This window comes from Colobus angolensis, unplaced genomic scaffold, assembly GCF_000951035.1.
Source record: "Colobus angolensis palliatus isolate OR3802 unplaced genomic scaffold, Cang.pa_1.0 Scaffold639, whole genome shotgun sequence".
Lineage (NCBI taxonomy): Eukaryota > Metazoa > Chordata > Mammalia > Primates > Cercopithecidae > Colobus > Colobus angolensis.
Genome location: NW_012120032.1, coordinates 838,458 through 856,472, shown reverse-complemented (window position 1 = coordinate 856,472; position 18,015 = coordinate 838,458). Strand labels below are relative to the sequence as shown.

General features: G+C 36.3%; 1 protein-coding gene across 7 annotated transcripts in view; it reads right to left on the bottom strand.

The window, feature by feature from the left end:
- MGAT4C (MGAT4 family, member C) overlaps positions 1-18,015 on the bottom strand; it is an 883,869-nt gene that overhangs the window by 59,475 nt on the left and 806,379 nt on the right. For 6 of the 7 annotated variants that reach the window (XM_011963952.1, XM_011963955.1, XM_011963951.1 and 3 more), the window contains one exon: positions 15,370-15,419. The gene's annotated coding sequence lies outside the window, so the exon portion shown is untranslated. Of the gene's footprint in view, positions 1-15,369; positions 15,434-18,015 lie in introns of those variants that run through there. The other variant, XM_011963954.1, reaches the window with a different exon arrangement.

The following is an 18,015-nucleotide window of genomic DNA, read 5'->3' as shown; positions in this document are numbered from 1 at the left end:
AGAGAATGCCATTGGTAGTTAGATAGTTGAATCTTTAGATTACTTTGGGCAGTATGGCGATTTTAAAATATCAATTCTTTCTATTTACGAGCATGGAATGTTTTTTCATTTGTTTATATTGTCTTTGATTTCTTAGAGCAGTATTTTATCTCTCGCTGTGAAAGTCACTTCCCTAGTTAGCTGTGTTTCTGGGTATTTTTTTTCTTTTTGTGGCTGTTGTAAATGGGATTGCATTCGTGATTTGGCTCTCAGCTTGGATGTTGTTGTTGTATAGAAATGCTACTGATTTTGCTACATTTGTTTCGTATCCTGAAACTTTGCTGAAGTTGTTTATCAGATCAAAGAGTTTTGGGGAAGAGGCTATGGGGTTTTCTAGGTATAAAATCATATTCTCTGCAAAAAGCAATAATTTGACTTCCTCTCTTTCAATTCTTATGCCTTTTTTTCTTTCTTTTGCCTGATTACTCTGGCTAATACTTTCAGTACCATGTTGAATAGGAGTGGTAAAAGAGGGTATCCTTTTCTTGTTCCAGTTCCCAAAAGCTTCCAACTCTTGCCCTTTCAGTATGATGTTGGCTGTGGGCTTTTATCATTATGATGTTGGCTGTGGGCTTTTATTTTAATTTTTGATGGCTCTTATTTTTTTAACATATTCCTTCAATATGTAATTTTTTAATATTAAGGGATACTGAATTTTGTTGAATTTTTTTTCTGTATCTGGTGAGATGATCATGTGTTTTTGTTTTTAGTTCTGTTTATATGACAAATCACATTTATTGATTTGCATATGTTGAACCAACCTTGCATCCCAGGGATGAATCCTGATTGATAATGGTGGATTAGCTTTAGACGTGCTGCTGGATTCAGTTTGCTAGTATTTTGCTGTGGATTTTTGCATCTGTGTTTACCAAGGATATTGCCATGAAGTTTTCTGTTTTCATTGCATCTCTGCCAGGTTTCAATATCAGGATGATGCTAGCCTCCTAGAATGAGCTAGGAAGGAGTCCCTTCTCTTCAAATTTTTGGAACAGTTTCAGAAGGAATAATACCCACTCTTCTTTATACATTGGTAGAATTTGGCTGTGAATCCATCTAGTCATGGACTTTCTGATTTATAGAATTTTTATTACTTATCCCATTTTGGAAGTCATTATTGGTCTCCAGGTATTCATTTTCTTTCTGGTTCAATTTGGGAGGTTATGTCTCTCAGAACTGATCTATTTTTTTTTCCCAGATTTTCTACCTTGTGTGCATAGAAATGTGCATAGTAAACTTGAGGGGTTTTTGTTGTTGTTGTTTTAATTTTTTTTTATTATACTTTAAGTTCTGGAGTACATGTGCAGAAAATGCAGGTCCATTACAGTGGTATACATATGCCATAGGGGTTTGCTACACCCATCAACCTGTCATCTACATTAGGTATTTCTCCTAATGCTATCCCTACCCTAGCCCCTGACACCCCAACAGGCCCCAGTGTCTGATGCTTCCCATCCTGTGTCCATGTGTTCTCATTGTTCGACTCCCACTTTTGTGTGAGAACATATGGTGCATGGTTTTCTGTTCTTGCATTAGTTTGCTGAGAATGATGGTTTCCAGCTTCATCCATGTACCTACAAAGAACCTGAACTCATCCTTTTTTATGACTTCATAGTATTCCATGGTGTATATGTGACACATTTTCTTCATCTAGTCTATCATTGGTGGGCATTTGGGTTGGTTCCAAGTCCTTACTATTGTGAACAATGCCACAGTAAACATACGAGTGCATGTGTCTTCGTAGTACAGTGATTTATAACCCTTTGGGTATATACCCAGTAATGGGATTGCTGGGTCATGTGGTATTTCTAGCTCTAGAGCCTTCAGAAATTTCCACCGTCTCTTCCACAATAGTTGAACTAATTTACACTCCTACCAACAGTGTAGCAACATTTCTATTTCTCCACATCCTCTTCAGCATCTGTTGCTTCCTGACTTTTTAATGATCACCATTCTAACTAGTATGAAATGGCATCTTGGTATCTCATCGTGGTTTTGCTTTGCATTTCTCTAATGACCAGTGATGATGAGCATTTTTTCATGTGTCTGTTGGCTGCATAAATGTCATCTTTTGAGAAGTATCTGTTCATATCCTTTGCCCACTTTTGATGGGGTTGTTTTTTTTCTTGTAAATTGGTTTGAGTTCTTTGTAAGTTCTGGATATTAGCCCTTTGTCAGATGAGTAGATTGCAAACATTTTCCGCCATTCTGTAGGTTGCCTGTTCACTCTGATGGTAGTTTCTTTTGCTGTGCAGAAGCTCTTTAGTTTAATTAGATCCCATCTGTCAATTTTGGCTTTTGTTGCCGTTGCTTTTGGTGTTTTAGACATGAAGTCCTTGCCCATGCCTATGTCCTGAATGGTATTGCCTTGGTTTTCTTCTAGGGTTTTTATGGTTTTAGGTCTAACATTTAAGTCTCTAATCCATCTTGAATTAACTTTCATATAAGGAGTAAGGAAAGGATCCAATTTTCGCTTTCCACTTATGACTAGCCAATTTTCCCAGCACCATTTATTAAATGAGGAATCCTTTCCCCATTTCTTGTTTTTGTCAGGTTTGTCAAAGATCAGATGGCTGTAGATGTGTGGTATTATTTCTGAGGGCTCTGTTCTGTTCCATTGGTCTATATCTCTGTTTTGGTACCAGTACCATGCTGTTTTGGTTACTGTAGCCTTGTAGTATAGTTTGAAGTCAGGTAGCATGATGTCTCCAGCTCTTTGGCTTAGGATTGTCTTGGCAATGTAGGCTCTTTTTTGGTTCCATATGAACGTTAAAGCAGTTTTTTCCAATTCTGTGAAGACAGTCGTTGGTAGCTTAATGGGGATGGCATTGAATGTATAAATTACTTTGGGCAGTGTGGCCATTTCCACAATATTGATTCTTCCTATCCATGAGCATGGTATGTTCTTCCATGTGTTTGTGTCCTCTTTTACTTCACTGAGCAGTGGTTTATAGTTCTCCTTGAAGAGATCCTTCACATCCCTTGTAAGTTGGATTCCTAGATATTTTATTCTCTTTGAAGCAATTGTGAATGGGAGTTCATTCATGATTTGGCTCCACATCCCTTTTAAGGTGTGTTCCTAGGTATTTTATTGTCTTCATAGCAATTGTGAATGGGAGTTCACTCATGATTTTGCTCACTGTTTGTCTGTTATTGGTGTATAGGAATGCTAGTAATTTTTGCACATTGATTTTGTATCCTGAGACTTTGCTGAAGTTGCTTATCAGCTTAAGCAGATTTTGGGTTGAGACAGTGGGGTTTCTAAATATACAATCATGTCATCTGCAAACAGAGACAATTTGACTTCCTCTTTTCCTAATTAAATACCCTTTATTTCTTTCTCTTGCCTGATTGCCCTGGCCAAAACTTCCAATACTAGGTTGAATAGGGGTGGTGAGAGAGGGCGTCCGTGTCTTGTGCTGGTTTTCAAAGGGAATGCTTCCAGTTTTTGCCCATTCAGTATGATATTGACTGTGGGTTTGTCACAAATAGCTCTTACTATTTTGAGATACATTCAATAAATACCTAGTTTATTGAGAGTTTTCAGCATGACTGTTGAGTTTGGACAAAGGCCTTTCCTCATCTGTTGATATAATCTTGTGTTTTTTGTCATTGGTTCTGTTTATGTGACAGATTATGTTTATTGATTTGCATAAACATTTTGAAATAGCCTTGCATCTCCAGGATGAAACCAACTTGATTGTGGTGGATAAGTTTTTTGATGTGCTGCTGGATTTGGTTTCCAGTATTTTATTGATTTTTGCATCAATGTTCATCAGTGATACTGGCCTGAAATTTTCTTTATTTGTTTTGTCTCTGCCAGGTTTTGGTATTAGGATGACTCTGGCCTCATAAAATGAGTTAGGGAGGAGTCCCTCCTTTTCTGTTGTTTGGAATAGTTTCAGAAGGAATGGTACAGGCTTCTCTTTGTGACTCTGGTAGAATTTGGCTGTGAATCTATCTAGTCCTGGACTTTTTTTGGTTGGTAGGCTATTAATTACTGCCTCAATTTCAAAACTTGTTATTGGTCTATTCAGTCATTCAACTTTTTCCCGGTTTAGTATTGGGAGGGTGTATGTGTCCAGGAATTTATCCATTTATTCTGGTTTTCTGGTTTATTTGTCTATAGGTGTTTATAGTATTTTCTAATGGTAGTTTGTATTTCTGTGAGATCAGTGGTGATATTCTCTTGATCATTTTTTATTGTATCTATTTGATTCTTGTCTCTTTTCTTTTATATTAGTCTGGCTAGCAGTCTATCTATTTTGCTGATCTTTTAAAAAATCAAGCTCCTGGATTCATTGATTTTTTTGAAGAGTTTTCTGTGTTTCTACCTCCTTCAGTTCTGCTCTGATCTTAGTTATTTTTTTGCCTTATGCTAGCTTTTGAATTTGTTTTCTCCTGCTCCTCTAGTTCTTTTAAAGGTAATGTTAGGGTGTCAATTTTAGATCTTTCTTGCTTTCTCTGTTTGGCATCTATTGCTATAAATTTCCCTCTATACACTGCTTTAAATGTGTCCCAGGGATTCTAGTGTGTTCTGTCTTTGTTCTCATTGGTTTCAAAGAACACCTTTATTTCTACCTTCATTTCATTATTTACCCAGTAGTCATTCGAGAGCAGGTTGTTCAGTTTCCATGCAGTTGTGTGGTTTTGAGTGAGTTTCTTAATCCTGAGTTATAATTTGATTGCACTGTGGTCTGAGAGAGTGCTTGTTATTATTTCCCTTCTTTTGTATTTGCTTAGGAGTGTTTTACTTCCAATTATTTGGTCAATTTTAGAATATGTGGGATGTGGTGCTGAGAAGAATGTATATTCTGTTGATTTGGGGTGGAGAGTTCTGTAGATGTATGTTAGATCTGCTTGGTCCAGAGAAGATTTCAAGTCCTGGATATCCTTGTTAATTTTCTGTTTTGTTGATCTGTCTAATATTAACAGCAGGGTATTAAAGTCTTCCACTATTATTATGTGGGAGCCTAAGTGTTGGGGTGATCAGACCCGACACCAGGTCATGGGGGTGACAAAGTCCGGTGGAGTCAAAGGAATTTGAAGTGACAGTTTGAGAGAGAAAGTGGGTCCCGGGGGCCAATGTGAGTATGCAGGCTGTGAAGGCCCTGAGTTCTGGAAGTCCACACTTTTTATTGGTGATCAAACAAAGAAATAGGTAGTGAGAATGTGGGGGTCAAAAGGGCAAGCATATGATCTACAGCTGTGATGGTTTAGCATTTCCTTTGAAGCATATGGAATATATTCTGCTACTTGAGATAATGGGGAGCATGTTCTTCTAGTTTAAGCTAGAAGCAAGGAGTCAGCAAGTCTAGACTCATTCCAGAGGTCACAAGGGGTTTTATATCCTGAGCCCTGGATATTATGTCAGACATGCAAGCCCTGCCTCAGCCTTTTTCCCAACACTATATCTCTTTGTAGGTCTCTAAAAACTTGTTTTATGAATCTCTGTGCTCCTGTGTTGGGTGCATATATATTTAGGATACTTAGCTCTTCTTGTTGCATCGATTCCCTTTACCATTATGTAATGCCCTTCTTTGCCTCTTTTGATCTCTGTTGGCTTAAAGTCTGTTTTATCGAGACTATGATTTCAACTCTTCTTCTTTTTTTTTTTTTTCTTTCCATTTGCTTGGTAAATCTTTCTCCATCCCTTTATTTTGAGCCTATGTGTGTCTTTGCATGTGAGATGGTCTCCCGAGTACAGCACACCAATGGGTCTTGACTTTATCCAATTTGCAAGTCTTTGTCTTTTAATTGTGGCATTTAGCCCATTTACATTAAAGGTTAATATTGTTATGTGAGTTTGTTCCTGCCATTATAATGCTAGCTGGTTATTTTGCACATTAGTTGATACATTTTCTTCATAATGTTGATGGTCTTTACAGTTTGGTATGGTTTTGCAGTAGCTGGTATCAGTTGATCCTTTCCATATTTAATGCTTCCTTCAGGAGCTCTTGTAAGGCAGGCCTGGTGGTGAGAAAATCTCTCAGCATTTGCTTGTCTGTAAAAGATTTTCTTTTCTCCTTCACTTAGTTTGGGTGGATATAAAATTCTGGATTGAAAATTCTTTTCTTTAAGCATATTGAATATTGGTCCCACTTTCTTCTAAGTTGTAGGATTTCTGCAGAGAGATCCACTGTTAGTCTGATGGGCTTCCCTTTGTGGGTAACCCAACCTTTCTCTCTGGCTTCCTTAACATTTTTTCCTTCAATTCAACCTTGGTGAATTTGATGATTATGTGTCTTGGGGTTGCTCTTCTCGAGGAATATCTTTATGATGTTCTCTGTATTTTCCAAATTTGAATTTGGGGCTGCCTTGCTAAGTTGGAGAAGTTCTGGATAATATCCTGAAGAGTGTTTTCCAACTTGGTTCCATTCTCCCTGTCACTTTCAGGTACACCAATCAAATGTAGATTTGGTATTTTCACATAGTCCCACATTTCTCAGAGGTTTTGTTTGTTTCTTTTCACTCTTTTTTCTCTGATCTTGTCTTCTCACTTTATTTTATTGAGTTGATCTTCAATCTCTGATATCCTTTCTTCCACTTGATCTGTTCATCTATTGATAATTTTGTATGCTTCACGAAGTTCTCATGCTGTGTTTTTCAGCTCCATTAAGTCTTTTATGTTCTTCTCTAAACTGGTTAGTCTAGTTAACAATTCATCTAACCTTTTTTCAAGGCACTTAGCTTTCTTGTAGTTGGTTAGAACATGCTCCTTTAGCTCAGAGGAGTTTGTTATTACTCACCTTCTGAAGTCTACTTCTGTTAATTCATCAAACTCATTCTCCATCCAATTTTGTTCCCTTGCTAGCAAGGAGTTGTGATCCTTTGAAATAAAAGAGGAGTCCTGGTTTTTGGAATTTTCAACCTTTTTGCACTGGTTTTTCCCCTTCTTTGTGGATTTATCTACCTTTGGTCTTTGAGATCGGTGACATTCAGTTTTTTGTTTGTTTGTTTGTTTGTTTTTTAATGGTTTGTGTGTCCCCATTTCTTTCAGTTCTGATTTTGGTTATTTTTTGTCTTCTCCTAGCTTTGTAGTTGAGATACTTTGCTGTTGTTTCTGCAGTCCCCCTAGGTCTGATGTTATGTTATTAATTTTAAATCTCTGTAATTTTTGATGTGGGTGTTTAGCACCATAAGTTTCCCTCTTAACATTATTTCTGCTTTGTCCCAGAGATTCTGGTATATTGTATCTTTGTTCTCATAAGTTTCAAAGAATTTATTGATTTCTGCCTTAATCTCACTGTTTACCCACAAGTCATTCAGGAGTAGGTTGTTTAATTGCCATGTAATTATATAGTTTTGAGTGATTTTCTTAGTATTGACTTAAATTCTTATAGTGCTGTGGTCTGATTCTGTGGTTAGCATGATTTTACTTTTTAGACTTTCCTGAGGATTGCTTTATGGCCAATTGTGCAGTCAATTTCAGAGTATATGCCAGTGCACATGAAAAGAATGTATATTCTGTTGTTTTTGGGTGGAGATTTCTGTAGGTGTCTATTAGGTCCATTTGGTTGAGCTCAGGTCCTGAATGTCTTCGTTAGTTTTCTGCTCCGATGATCTCTCTAATGTGCTCAATGGGGTGTTGAAACCTTTCACTGTTATTGTGTGGCTATATTACTCTCTTCATAGGTCTCTAAGCACTTGCTTTATGAATCTGAGTGCTCCTGTGTTGGGTGTATATATTTTCAGGATAATTAGGTTTTCTTGTTGAATTAATTCCTCTACCATTATGTAATATACTTCTTTGCCTTTTTGAACTTTTTTGGTTTAAGGCCTGTTTTGTCTGGAATTAGAATAGCAACGTCTGCTTTTTTGTTTTCATTTCCTTGGCAGATTTTTCTCCATCCATTAACTTTAAGCCTAGGGATGACATTGTATGTGAGACAGGTTTCTTGAAGACAGCATATCATTGGGTCTCGCTTCTTTATCCAACTTGCCACTTTGTGCCTTTTAATTCAGGCCTTTAGCCTGGTTACATTCAAGGTTAATACTGACATGTGCAGATTTGATCCTGTCATTGTGTTGTTAGCTTGTTTTTATGCAAACTTGTTTGTGTAGTTGCTTTATAGTGTCAGTGGTTTCTGTAGTTAAATATGTTTTTGTTGTATCTGGTTGCAGTCTTTCCTATCCATATTTGGCACTACCTTCAGGACCTCTTGTAAGACAGGTCCAATGCAAGGAATTCCCAAAGCATTTGCTTGTCTGGAAAGAATCTTACATGTCTTTTGCTTATGAAGCTAAGTTTAGCTAGATACAAAATTCTTTTTTGGAATTTCATTAAGCATGCTGAATGGGAGGCTGAGGTGGGCAGATCACAGGGTTAGGAGATCGAAACCATCCTGGCTAACATGGTGAAACCCTATCTCTACTAAAAAAAATACAAAGAATTAGCCAGGCATGGTGGCAGGTGTCTGTAGTCACAGCTACTTGGGAGGCTGAGGCAGGAGAATTGTGTGAACCCAGAAGGCAGAGCTTGCAGTGAGCCGAGATCATGCCACTGCACTCCAGCCTGGGATACAGAGAAAGACTCCATCTTAAATATATATATATATATAATGCTGAATATAGGCCCCTGACATTTTCTGGCTTATAGGGTTTCTGTCAAAAAGTCTGCTGTTAGCCTTATGGTGTTCCCATTGCAAGTGACCTTCTCTTTAGCTTCATTTAACCTTTTTTTCTTTCATTTCAATCTTAGAGAATCTAATGACTATGAGTCTTCGGGGTGGTCTTCTTATGTAGTATCTCACAAGGGTTCTCTGCATTTTCTGAATTTGAATAGTGTGTCCTCTCTAGTGAAGTTGGGGAAATTTTCATGGGTGATATAATCTGTATTAGTCATGGTTCCCTAGAGAGAAAGTACTAATATGATAGATGTAATATATAAAAGGGAATTTATTAAGAAATTTTGACTTACACAATCACAAGGTGAAGTCTCACAATAAGTCATCTGCAAGCTGAGGAGCAAGTCAGTCCAAGTTCAAAACCTCAAAAATAGGAAAACAGTGTAGCCTTCAGTCTGTGGTAGAAGGCCTGAGAGCCCCTGGCAAACCATTGGTGTAGGCCCAAGAGTTTAAAAGCTGAAGAACTTGGAGTCCAATGTTCAAGGGCAGGAAGCATCCAGCAGAGGTAAAAGAAGGATGTCAGAAGACTCAGCCAGTCTAGTCCTTCCACATTCTTCTACCTGCTTTTATTCTAGCCACATTGGCAACTGATTAGATTGTGCCCACCCAGATTGAGAATGGGTCTGCCTTTCTCGGTCCACTGACTCAAATATTAATCTCATTTGGCATCACCCTCACAGACACACACGGGAACAATACTTTACATCCTTCATTCAAATCTAGTAGACACTCAATATTAACCATCACATCCTCCAATATGGTTTTCAAGTTGTTTGCTTTCTCTCCCTCTCTTTCAGGGATGTCAATGAGTCAATAAATTTGGTCTCTTTACATTTTTGCATCTCTTAGAATACTTGAATTGGGTTTTGACTTTCTCCTGAATCTTCTTTCCTGTCCATGATCTGAATTCTATTTTTATCATTTCAGCCATTTCAGCCTTGTTAAGAACCATTGCTGGGGAACCAGTGTGGGTCATTTTGAGGTGAGAGGACACTTTAGTTTTTTGAGTTGCTAGAGTTCTTTCTCTGTTTTTTTCTCATCTGTGCGGGCTGATATTCCTCCAATCTTAGGAGTTGCTATCCTTTGAAAGGGTTTTGTTTTTATCTTGTTTGATGCCCTTGAGGGTTTGATTGTGGTCTAAGGTGGTTTCAGTTGACTGGATTTCTTTCTGGAAGATTTTAGGGGTCTAAGGTTTAGTTCAGCACTCTTGAGCTGTGTGTTCTAACTTTGAGAGAATGATACCAGGCTCCCAGCTTTGTTCTCTGGCCCCTCAAGGTTAGGGATCTGTGGTGCTGGAGAGACTGAGCTGTTTCCAGACAGCAGTCCGTAACAATCCAATGGATGGTGCCAGCGAAAGTGCTTTGTCTGAGTGGCGATAGAAGAATTCATGTTTGTTTGCACATGCCAGCAGCAGTGGCAGCATGGTGGGTTACATGTTCATTGGTCGGGCTGGGATGATGGTGGGTTTGTGGCTTCCAGCCTCTGTGTGCATGTTTGCTCTGCAGGCAGTAGTGTGAGGGGATGCATGCATACACATATTCTGGCAGAGGAGGGGAGACAAGTTCCACTCGCATGCATGCACACTGGAAGGAGAGTGGGGTGAGTGACAGTGGGCAAGTGAGTGCTGGCAAAGCAGTATGGGGGAGGCTGTGGTTGGGGTAAGGGGAAGGTGAGCTGGTGTGTGTTACCAGGGGCTGCTCTGCCAGAGCTCTCTGATGGTCAGGCACAGTCAGCTGATGAAGGAGCTATGATGTGGGCCCCTGGGAAGCACCTTGGTTGACTCTCCATCATTGCACTACAAGTGAGCTCTGCCAGGCTGGGGCCCTGGAACAGACCTAGCTGTGTTTTACTGCAGATGTTCCCACACCATACCCCCTGAGTTCAGCACAGGATAGAGTCCTGCTCCTATCAACTCTCTACACAGCTTTCCCTGTCAGCTCAAGTGTCCATGGGTGTTGTGGTATCTCTGGTTGCCAGGATTCCAGAGGTTCATGGTGAGGGCAGGTTGCTCCTCACCTGTTCAATTCACTCCTTCCCCAAGAGTTGTTAGGGGTCAGGAATAAGTTATGGTGCAAGGTAGCCCTGTTCAGGGTTCCCAGCCTCTTCCTCCTTCAGCCCAGGGTCTGTGTTCTCCCTCTGTCCACCCTCAATGCCTTCCCTCTGAAGATCTGCTCATAGTGCACCAGTTTTCCCTATGTCCCAGTCACTTGGTGGCAGATGTTCCTCCTGGGTGTATCTAGTCAGGCATCTTTCTGAGACAACCTTCTTTTGCTTTTAAAATCAAAATATGTAGTAATAATGGATTTTCATTCCTACATTGCAGCGACTGACAGGACCTAAGTAAAAGCTAATATTATTTATATCAGGAAGGCTTATCCTAGTTGCCTACATTCCTCTCTCTCCACAAGTACTTGACATTTTACTGCTGAACTATGTCACTGATTTACATTACTTGCATGACTCTAGACATTTGAGGAACATGTAACATCTGATCCAGAGGAAAGGGAGCCAAGCTATAAAATTTTGGTATTTCTCCTCTTAATGGTGTGATTATCTTTGAGGTGGAGAGAAATGTAGTATGCATGCTTTAAGCATTTTCCTTTCTGTTAGAAAGAGAAGACACAAAACCAAAACCCCCAGATTGTTATCATTAAAGACAGCTTTCTTAGCTTGATGTTATTAAATTTTAACTTATCTGATCTTCTATTGTCTATTTTGATAATGAGAGCACAACAGTCTGATTTCTATATTTGTCTATGTGTAAGGAGGAAATATCCTCAAATATGTATTTTGTTTATTTATTGTCTCTGCAAAAGTGAAATAATGACAGCATACTCATAACATCCTTGGTGTTACTTGACTATAGTGAGAGATTTTGCTGATTATTTCCACACAAAATTCCATCTCAAGTAATATCTATATTTTTTATTGTGAGTTAAAAAATTAGTAATGTTGATATTGTCATCAGTATCAATTTATCATGTATTTTATTAGTGTGATCCTGTCTCTCAGGGCCCAGTTATATCCAAGGTTATGGTTTTACCTGAGCACTTGCAGTGTAGAGCTCAAACTAATGAATTTTAGGTGACAGCAGTATTATTTCTTAACATGTCCCTACAGATTTCCATAGTATCCACGGTGGAGTTAAATCATTTGAAGATGAGAAAAGAAAACTGTTTACCTTGTTTCTGTGTTGAGAATATAAGATGCTGTGGAAGACTGATTGACAAAATGTACTGTATTGTTCATGCTCTGTATGTACCCCATTTCTGGTATGACTTTGTAACTTCTCCCATCAAGAAGTGAAATCTGTTCCCCACACATGAGTTCAAGCTGACTTTTTAGTATGTTTGCACCAAAAGAATGCATTAGAACTGACAGCCTACCATTTTAAGCCTAGGACTGAAGAGTGATTTTATACTTCAACTCTCCCTTGTGCAACCCTTCCCCGACTGCCACAGAAACAGAGCAAGGCACGTTTGGTAGAAGTACAGAGTTCATATGGAGTGAGGTGCTAATCATCTTAGCCAAGATCATTCTAGAGCAGCCAGCTAAGTCCAGCCCAGATTGAATTACCAGGTTCAGTAGAATTACCCATGCAACCTATAGACTCATGGGGCAAACTGTTGTAAGCTATTAAGTCAGTAGTTTTCAAAGTGCGATTTAGGGTCTCCTGTGGATCCCCAGCAACTTTTGAAAACAACTGCAATACCAAACCTATTTCCACAATGATACTAAGATATTATTTGTCTTAAGTCTCATTCTATCACAATACACAGGGAAGTTTTTCAAAGGCTACATGATGTTCGGTATCAAAACAGAGTGGATACAGATGCAGGTACAACACTCCAGCAGTCTTCTATTGAGTTTTCTATTGAATCATACATGAAAGAGATTAGCAAAAATACAAAGCAGTGCTAAACTTCTCATTCATTTTTGTTTTGTTTAAAAAATGCAGTTATTTTTCATAAAAAAATACTATTTCTGTTACAGGTAATGGGTTTATTCTTAGTGGTAGAGGAAATAAAGATTTTAAAATTTCTATTTTAGTTTACAATACAGCAAATATTAATGGATGAAAATCCTCAAAACAAAGCCGTTTGGAGTCCTTAATAATTCTCAAGAAACTGATATTCTGAAAGCAAAATGTTTAAGAACTGATGAACTTTTTTTCTGCAACATTTCTTTATTCTGAGTATAGCAGTTGTTTATAGAGAAATCACTATAAGTTTTTCTTCATGACTCTCTCCAAAATGTAAAGAATCAAATATTAGCGTCTTTAGAAATCAAAAACATTTACTTTTCTGCTTCAAACCTGCATATTGGATCTATCTAACCAGAGTAAAGTTACTGATGAAAAAACAAGTAAAATAAAATTACATACACACACATGTGTATGTACATTATAAGAATCTTTGATTTTGCATGAAGGAAAAAAATCTACAAATACTAAGATAACAATAAAAGCAGAAACCCTGAGAGGTGAAGTAATCACCAAAGCTAGCTTCCTGTGTGAAAAATCCTACCAAACTTTAGAATGTTTGAGATTACGTTTTGACTGCTTCACGACGAACGGAATGCAGGAGATAAACCTTGTGGCCCATCCAAAGTGGAAAGTATAATAGAAAATGCTATCCCTCATAAAATGAGAAACAAATCTCATGGAGAAAAAGGGTCTGAAAAGAAATATTCATTCCTGAGTGCTGCCTGGAGAAAATAAAACCAAAACGAAGAACTTACAAAAACACATTAATCCTCATTAAAGATCTGAGATCTGAATGAATTCATGCTATTTGTTTGCTCAAAAATCGAAAGCAAAGAAGTTAGTATAAAATTGGTCTTGGGTTGATATTGCTCCGTAGTGACTGGCAGAAGCAAAAAAATTTAAGAGTAGAACTTCAAGTCTCGCCTCAAAGAATTTTCATAAGTAACATTTTATGTGTGTGCAATCATAGTTAAAACAACAGTGAAAACACACACACGTGGAAAATAATATTCCATGAGTGTAATTGATCATGAACAACACAGAGTGTAAATAGAATCGCAAATAAAATGGAAACTTGGATTGAACATAAGAACAAGAAAAAACAGATGACTGAATTTTTAAAAGACTCAAACAGAATTTCTTAACACAAATGGAATACTCTGTCACCATAAAAAACAAAAGCACGTCCGTTGCAGCAACATGGATGCTGCTGGAGGCCATTATCCTAAGTGAATTAACAAAAGAACAGAAAACAAAATACTCCATGTTTTCAGTTATAAGTGGGGACTAAACATTGAGTACACATGGACATAAAGATATCAGCAACAGACACCAGAGACTACTAGAGCAGAGAGTGTGGGAGGGAGGGAGTGAGGGTTAAAAAACTACTGCATCAGGTACTATGCTTACTACCTGAGTGAATGTGGTCATTCCTATACCAGACCACAGTGACACACAGTTCACCCATGTAACAGACCTGCACATGTACCTCATGAACCTCAAGTAATATTTCAAAATATACTAATATAAATTAGAATATTAAAAAAGATTAAATGAAAATATATCACCAACGCAGATAAAATCAGTGCACTGGATATAGATTCAAAGTAATAAATAATGAAATGATGTAAAAAAAGGAAGAGGTATGGAAAATAAAGAAATGGAAGAGGTTACATTAAAGGACATGCTAACAGAGGAATTCCAGAATTGCTGGAAACACCTACTGACAGTTTCAAGAAGGCTAACACATCTAAAGTGGGATGCATAACATATCCAGTCATATCACAACCAGTTTCAGATCACTAAAGATTAAGAGAAGACTTTAAAAGCAACAAGAAGAAATGCAAATTACCCAGACAGGTGTAACAACTGTCTGAGTTGTTACAATGAAAAAAATTGAGTTTTCATTAATAAATGGAATCCAGGAAGCAATATAATAAACTATTCAGTGGTGCAAGCAAAATTACTGACAATCTAGATTCACAATGGGGGAAATTATTTTTCAAGAGTAAGAGTAAAATAAAAATACTTTCAGATAAAGAAAACTTGACAATTCTTTAGTAAAGGAAATGATAAAATATATACTTTTAGCAGATAGATAAAGTGTAAAGTCCAATAAGAAATGGTAAAAACAGGAGTAAATGTGTGAGTAAATCTCATATGACTATCTTATAATACAATAATAAAAATTGGTAATTCTTGGAATAATAAAGAAGATAGAGCAAAACTACTCATTAACACAACAATCTGGAGGGCTTATGAGAACTGTAAGATTCTAATGGACTTGTATTTTAGGAGAAAGTTACAAATATTAATTACCATCCTCTGTGTGTGTGTGTGTGTCTGTGTGTCTGTGTTTGTGTGTACCTACACAAGTGTGTGCACTCTCTGAGAGATGCCTTAATTGTATTAGTTGTATTGGAATGTTTTGCTGTTGTTCTCTAACTTGACTTTCTTATATGGTTAACACATTTCCAAGTTTTAATCAAAGTATCAAGTTACATGGCTTGTACTCAGAAATGTCCAAGAAATGTTTAGAGTTTATCATGAAAACAGTACTATTAAGAAATAGAATTATGTACATAAAATTGATGAGAAAATATTTTCAATTTAGGAATGTGTAGCTACTCCAGGACAATTTTACTTATGAAATATTTTTGATAATACATTAAAAAAAGTGTAGTCCCTTAGAAAACTACCATGAATGACATCCAATCTCACCTTAAGGAAGAAGCTGTCATAATCTGTGCTGTACAGAAACCGTTGATACCCTGGAAAAAAGAAAGTCTAATATCACTAACACAACCCACTGGTTTCTTGCTGATAAAAGTAAAATAAAAAGTATTCTCTGTAATAATTTGCCATTTTCCATCTAACTGCATTATGATCGGATTTATAAAATCTTTCTAACTTGACAGAAAAATGTAGACGAAACATTTTAACGTAATTTATCCATGTATGCATATCACAAAATAGACATATCTTTGTATTACGTTAAATTTTTCATTAAAAGTATCAAATTAATTATTTGAATTATATATAGCTTAATATAAAGATACATACATGTAAGTCTCTTTTAATATCACCATTGATGTCTGTGTTAGTAAATAAATATATTTTATAATATTCCACTTAAGCATAAAGTTATTTTACTTAAGAATGTATTTCAGTCCATATCACTGAGCTTCACTTCACCAAAAAGGTGCACAGGCTAGTTTGTTACACATTTATCCATGTTATTGATTTTTCCATCATATATAAAGGGTTACAACATTCAAGAGATTGTTCCTGTTACAACAGTATAAATTCATTGCCTGGAACACAGTTTGCTATTGAATGTCTGCCAGACTGTGTTAACAAGGGTATTCAGAAGAAAACTGTGCAGGTATGAGACAATAAGTAAGTGAATAAAATTCTCTAAAGATAACATGCCTCTAAAATTATGTGCATTTTCTTTAAGCAAAGGTAGTTTGAGAAAATAAATATATTCTTATTTTGCATTGACTTTTTGCACTATACATAAACATATATTTATATTTTTAAAAATTCAGTGCTACTCTGAGGCTATTTAAGTACCTCTGAATAGAATCAATTATGCTGTTTTTCAAAGTTTGGTGTTATGCAAACATTACTCTTTCAGACAAGAGTCAATTGTGAACATTTATATGCTCTTGAGGCACAGATTCCTCCAGCTCTCCTGATATCTCGCCATCAGCATTCCTCTCTCTACTTAAATGTGCTGTGGTCAGCTTCTGGGGTCAACAACACCTTCACTGGAATTTCCACATTTTGTCTTCTTCCGTAGCTTCCACAGATACCAAGAATAGTTACAATTGGAGACTAATATTTTGAAACAGTAGTAGGTATTTTGGGATTCTCATGTCACATAAACTCATTTTGTAACATGAAGTTATCTTCACAGCCAATTAGTTATATCACAGAACACAGAGGTTAGGACCTAAAATCAGATCTCAGTCATTGGCATGGAGCAGAAAGAAAGCAGGACTTAAGGAGACCCAACAATAGATCCCAAGAAATTTGCTATTCAGAAGGCTATAGCAACAATTGGTTGAATCCCATGCAAGCATTGGGTATTTGGTCACAGCAAGGTGTTTGGTTTATGGAGTTTATGTTTTCAATATTATACATTTGGCACATCGATGAAGAAAATCTAAACATTAGAGATGATCATCAAATGATCAGGCAATCAGGAAAAACAGCATTGATTTTGAAAATATTATAACAATGTTCATGACCAGAAGTGTTGTAATGGGTCTTTTGACTCTATTTACTAGTGATGAGACTTTAAATATAATTCAGAATACATTTTAACAGCGTCTAATTTTTTACAAAGATTTCACAAATTTTGTGAAAGACTGATGAACAAAATGGAATTGCTGATTTATCTTTGTATGGCTATCATCAAGTAGAAACTTTAACACACTGTAGGCACAAGACCTTAGAATTCCATTAGTGGTTTATGAAGTTTATATTTGGCTGATAACTTCTCATAGACACTGATGAAAAATATCATGTACCTGAGAAGAGATAATTAGTAGGCCAGATATTCAGTTAAATAAAAAGCAATTCAATTAAATAAAAAGTAATTAAGGAAAGATAATTTCATCTGGTTAAATTATATATTATTTTTTATAAATATTTTGTTATCAAATCAAAATAATTATAAGAATGTGTTCTATTTAGGTAGAAAAAGAGTATGAATGAAAAATAATATTTTATTTTTCTAATTATTAATATTTAACAAATTAGGTAGTATCTTCAATGTGAATAAAATTATGATAGATATAATTTAGTTGATTTTGGATCCATTTTTGTGTGACTGTCTCCTTTCTGAAGCATTATTGTTAAAATGGTTAGTTTTTTGTACTGTCACTCTATAGCATGACGAAAAATATTTTGAGTCATGTTGCAAATAATTGTGCTAGCATAAAATATTTCAAAGAGTTTTTAAAACAATTGGAGATATATTTCATTTAGAATTTTCTATAAATTGGCTAATGGAAGTATTTTATTATTTTCAAGAAATTTCTAATATTCAAATATCTCATAAATACCTACATATGTGTTCCTAAATATATGTAATATAATACAATGAATCAGATTGCCATAATAAGATAATTATACATTTCTATCATTTTTAAATTTTATAAATGTAAACTTTGTTTCTGTGTAAAAGGAAAATACATGTTTAAAAAATTTCAGATTAATGGTAATTGATTTGCTGCCTCGAAAAGAGGGCCCAGAATTTTTTCCTTAATAAAAAAAGGTAAGTGACCAAGCCTTCTACAGAGAGAGTAACATAAAAATTATTGTTGATTTGTAATGGTTATAAAAAAGTTTTCAAGA